The sequence below is a fragment of the Frankliniella occidentalis genome, unplaced genomic scaffold, assembly GCF_000697945.3.
Source record: "Frankliniella occidentalis isolate FOCC.00 unplaced genomic scaffold, Focc_3.1 Scaffold174, whole genome shotgun sequence".
Classification (NCBI taxonomy): domain Eukaryota; kingdom Metazoa; phylum Arthropoda; class Insecta; order Thysanoptera; family Thripidae; genus Frankliniella; species Frankliniella occidentalis.
Genome location: NW_026267300.1, coordinates 272,874 through 278,005, shown reverse-complemented (window position 1 = coordinate 278,005; position 5,132 = coordinate 272,874). Strand labels below are relative to the sequence as shown.

The following is a 5,132-nucleotide window of genomic DNA, read 5'->3' as shown; positions in this document are numbered from 1 at the left end:
CCCGCCCCCCCTCAAAGGCATTAGTCGCCGTAGGCATTCATTTTTCACGGTTTAATAAATGTGACGCTTTTGTCTTTTCCATATCCGACAGACCCTCGCCGCTCGGCCGCACTGCCGCTAGGCGAGCGAACTGTCAGTATGCCTCGCAACAATACCGGCCACACTTCCCCTTTTCCACCCCCGCCCCGCCAACGCGGAAAAGAGCCGGGCACAAGTAAAGTTCGGATGACGTGACGTGTTGTAACGTGTTGTTGCCCCCCCCCCCCCCGATCGACGCATCGGAACAATCGGAATCGTTTTATCCGCCCAACACACCTTCACCTTTCCAGCAAAACAGGTAAACGACTCGAATATCCCTAACTGGTCATTCCCTGCACAAAATCGTTCGGTGACCACGGCAAAAACTTTCACTACAGTGCAGTGGCGTCCATTCCCCTGCCGCCTGGGTTACAACCCTAAGAAGTTCAGATGTTGTACGCTAAATGTGTTCTGGTCTGGTGGAGCGTTTATAACAACAAATAGTAAAGAAGGGGCTCTGGGCTGGACCAAAGAGGCTGGACCGAGTGGGGGTCGTCACGTGACGTCATCGCTCATCTCGTCAGCTTCAGTTCGTTGCCGAGCGTGCTCGAGGCGAGGTGACTGTTGCGCGTTCCGCGTATCGTACGTCGTTTCCCCTCATATTTCCTTCGATTTCTTATAAAGTTTTACAATGAAAGTGGCTGTGCTGTGTACGTGCCCTTCGCTGACAATGATTGGCTCTCGCCGGAACGAAAGAGTAAGTAGCCTAAATCGTACGTTCTGTCTGGGTTGGAGGTTAGGCTTTCCTTACAGCTGTTTCTTGTGAATGGCTCCCACATGACCTTGAATTATCTTTCTGCTCAACGCGCAGCATTTCTAAACAACTCTTTTGTAATGTATTTAATTTCAAACGACCTAGCAAAACATGAGAATGAGGATTCATTAACTAAAAGTTTTCTCTGCGAAAAGTTGAGATATTAAAAATGTATAGATTTTTCTGTCATTCAGATGTTAGAAATCTTTATGCACTTCAAGTGAAAACCAAAGTTACATTAATCTAACTTACGTTGAGTCATTCTTTCCCATCTCAAGTGTGTAGCTGTCGTCACTAAAAAGACTTTAACTGTCAAACTCTAATTAGTGTTTAACTTCACATTGCCCTCGTATCGCAAGCCTCCTGTAGTAGATGAGTCCATCCCGTGTTTTTCTATGGGGCAGCAAGTTTAATTAAGAATAGACTAATTTGTATAGACCATTATATCGACTGTGGAAGAAGAAAGAAAAGAATCAAAAAGCACCCGAAACAGTATTGATAAACAGATCAAACCGTTCCCTTTTTCTAGTTTTCTTGACCAAGGTAATTATTCTGGACTTGTTGGTGTGCCACAGAGGTGTACAAAAATGATCTACACACTGGTTTTTGTTCCTGTTTTCCGGTACTTTTTGATTCTTTTCTTTCTTCTTCCCCATTCGGTGGAATGGTCTATTTTGAAAAAAACAACAAAAACACCGAAAACAACAGAGAATATTAGACTGAGTGTTAAATCAGTGTTCAAGGGTTACATGATACATGAATCAAAATTTAATCATTAGCTTTTTTAAGCCTCATTCAATGAAGTCTAGCCTCCAAACACCTTTCATGATTGGGTCAACAAATTAATTCATTGGTGTTTTACGTGTTAACGTTTTGACAAGTCTGTTGCCACTCGCCTGCTCCCCCGCCACCGTGGGCACCCCACAGCAAGTGTAGCTTGTCACATCCCATCACGGGTGGTTGCCCCCAACTGCACCGTGGTGTGCAATCGCTGATTGCCATGCCACGCCACCGCGGTGGCCATGACAACGAATGGTCATTGCTCGTTACCATGACAACCGGCATGGTCGCCTACCATGGCCTTGGTGCGGGTGCGCTGCCTCCCGCCTCTGCGACCCATCATCAACCCCCCCCCCCCTCTTCCACGCCAGCCGCTCTTTCCGTCCCCACTCGTCCCCCGCTTTCCCACCGAGGGCCTTTTCCACCATCATTTCAATCACGGCGACAAAGAGAAAGGAATATGCATATATTTATTTCAGCCAGACGCGTTGTTGGCACAAGCCGACGAACCTACCATGCATCACATGCGTTCTGGTTGAAGAGCGGTATAGTGAGCTTGTGCATGCACGTCGCCCCCCCCCCCCCCCGCATGCACTCCCACACGCACGCCAGCATACCGACAGCGGCGTCATGGGGTTTGTCACAAAGGAATACGAGGGATACGGCTGTCAGTCAGCGTCCGTGCGAGCGATTACCTGGGCCTGGGAAAGGGGCGGGGGAATGCCTTTGTAGCGGTCACTGTCCCTCGTATGCAGGAGGGTGCAGCGTGGCGTTGGGATGTTGGGATGCAAGGGCGCGGAAATAAGGGGGGGGGGGGCGGCTGGACCTGGGCCCTGGGCCCCCGACTCCCATGACGGACGCGCGCTCACCTGGCGTGCCGCTAACTCTTGTTTTTGTCGGAGCAGTAGCGAAAGGGGTAAGGGTGCGGGGGTGAGGGGACAGCCACCGGCAGCACGAAGAACGACGTGGATTTGAACCCGTCCGGGTCGTGACAATGACGTACGGCAGTCGCAGCCATGATGGGGGGATGGGGGGGGGTTGTGGTGCACGACGCGGACCCCGCCGGCGGACCCGCGTGCGCGCGACGGCGTCAACGACGTGGGTCCTGAGCTGTAGCCGGTCAAGGACCAAGCTAGGCATGAATTTCTTAACATTTGTTCTGTCTCCAACTTCGAGAATATCGGGGGAAATTCTGGATCTCCCATGAGTTTCCCGATTTTTGGTGGAATTTTGCTGGAATTTTTTTCAAGTTTGCATTTTTATAAATCTCTCATTGACCGTCATACAAAACGTAGAATTTTGAATGTCGTCGAGCACATTTTGAGACGCCCATTTCCCCGGGGCAGAAGGCCGTCGAGGGGCGCCCCTGGCGGCGGCCGGTGGTAGCTCGCACTTGCAGGGAGGGGGTGGGGGCGCAGCCTGTGGTCCCCGCCCCACCCCCTCCCCGCGTAGGGGGAGCACCGTGCTCCAGCGGGGCGTGGCGTGGCGGGGCGGGGCGGGGTGGGCGGCTGTCGGGGTGCGCAGAGGGGCGCGGCGGCGTCAGTGAGGTTCGGGTTGTCGTCGAGTCCGCCTCGGCGCGCGCTGCCTCTCTCTCTCGCCTCGCTCCTGTCGCGCTTCGCGTCCGCGACGCCGCTGCCCGGCCCGTCCCGGCGCAGACTGCCGGGTGTCGCGCCTCCCCCGCGGCTTCAACTGCGTCTTTGTCGGCGTGTGGTGGTGTTCCTGCGCCTCCGGGCGACACCCCGCGACGTCCTCGCGTCGTACCCTCACGTGTGTGTGGGTGTGTGTGTGTGCTTGTGACTATTTGTGTTTGCGACTGTGTTCGTGGCTGTTTGCACTTCGCTGCACAACCACGACCCCACTCCGGGGACTCTGTGTTGCCTCCCGTGAGTGCAGCCGATTTCCTGTGGATTTGACTCGCAATACTAAGAGGATACAGCGCTCGAGCGGTCGGCACAAGGTGAGTGCCAAAGGGGACGTTGGATACTTTCTCGCGGCAGTTTTTGGAGGAAAGGGCGTGTCCTGTTTTTCAAATAGTTTGAAGAATCTTTTTAATTTTCTTCGTCATCTTTTGATTTTATTACTCGGGTTTAAAGTGCGGATTCAGTCGCATTGGCCTCTATGTAGTTAAGGAACAAAACAAAAACAAAAAAAACAAGACAAAAAACTTAAAAAAAAAAACAGGATAGAATACCAGGGCGTTTTGGTCTTCTGTTCGCCTCAGTCGTTTCCATACATTATAAAACGCACACACTTTCTCTCCAGCGCTCCTTCCCGTCTCCCTTCCGTCCCTTTCACAATTTCAACGTGACCAACTCAGCTCTTCTATTTCCGCATGGAATGTCTTTTGCCCTAAAGTCGTGCGGACTTTCTCGAGCTGGGCTGCACGGCCCGGCAGCACTGAGTGGATCCTATGCTTTCCACGACGCTCTTCATGCAAAGTGAAGGACACGACAAAACGGAAAGAGAAACGAATTAATGTAGTGTCGTTTCTTTCCCGTTTTGCACGCCGTCAGTCGGTCGGTCGGTTCGTCGAGGAGAGGCAGAATATGAGTAAAATGTAAAGTGTGGGTGGGGTGCTGGGGGCGGGGGCCACGGCGCCTGGGCCTGGGGCAAGGACCGGCCTCGAGGCGGCGGCGGAGCGCAGCGCGCTTTCCAAGACCGGCCGACGACGACGCCCCGTCGGCCCGTCCTGCTGCGGGCCACCGCCCTTTCAGTTCGGCTTACGTGGTACTTACGTCGTGTGCGTCTTACGTCATCTCTCGTGTCACCCAGTCCTCCGTCCAGCCCACCACCCACACCTCTCCGACCTGCCCGCACCGCACCCACCACGCCACCCCATCTTTCTATCTCTGACTCCCTCTGCTTCTCTCTCCCCCTCTCCCCCTCTCTCTCGATCTTCCTCTCTGCCTCCCGCCCTCCTCTCTCCTGACAGCCTTCTCTCGGGTACCTATTATTCGCGGTGGGGGGCGTGTCCGTGCAGCGCGGTGGTGGTACCTGGTGGTACCTAATTACCTTTGAGGACCTTTTATCCACATGTTCGCGTGTTTATCCGTCGAGAGACGGTGTCGGTCCTGTGCGGTCCTGTGTTTGTGAGCCTGTTCGGACTTTGCACAGGGACAACAAAGGCCGTAGCACATAGCGCCTTTTGAAGGCATCACCAGTGGTGGGACGAATGTAATTTGATTTTCTTTCGTGTTTTTTGTTTTACCCTAATGTTTTCTGTTTAGGGACATCTATTTTGGTTTTGATAACCACAATATTCAGGTAAAGACTAGACAACAAAAAAAAACGACACCCGTACAAAATTGATCTGTGTGTGCGATTTTCTGCCAACTGGAATCAAAGAGCCCACGAGGTTGCAGTTTTCCTCCCGCAGTACGCTATAGCGTAAGCCCCTCCCTATGGCGCGGCGTGGCGCGTCGCCAGGTGGGGCGGTGCGGAGGTGGAGGTGGACGACAAACAATATTTGTTCGGTGGGCCCCGTACACGGCACACGTGGTCCAAACGAGATCGCGTTCCC

The 5,132-nt window shown here is 53.3% G+C and overlaps 1 protein-coding gene across 2 annotated transcripts in view; it reads left to right on the top strand.

Annotated features, from left to right (window-relative positions):
* The first annotated feature begins 616 nt into the window (after positions 1-616).
* The window catches only part of LOC113201864 (protein fork head-like), a 221,846-nt gene continuing 217,330 nt past the window's right edge, over positions 617-5,132 (top strand). The window contains exon 1 of one of the 2 annotated variants that reach the window (XM_052271803.1): positions 617-775. The gene's annotated coding sequence lies outside the window, so the exon portion shown is untranslated. Of the gene's footprint in view, positions 776-3,153; positions 3,570-5,132 lie in introns of those variants that run through there. The other variant, XM_026415822.2, reaches the window with a different exon arrangement.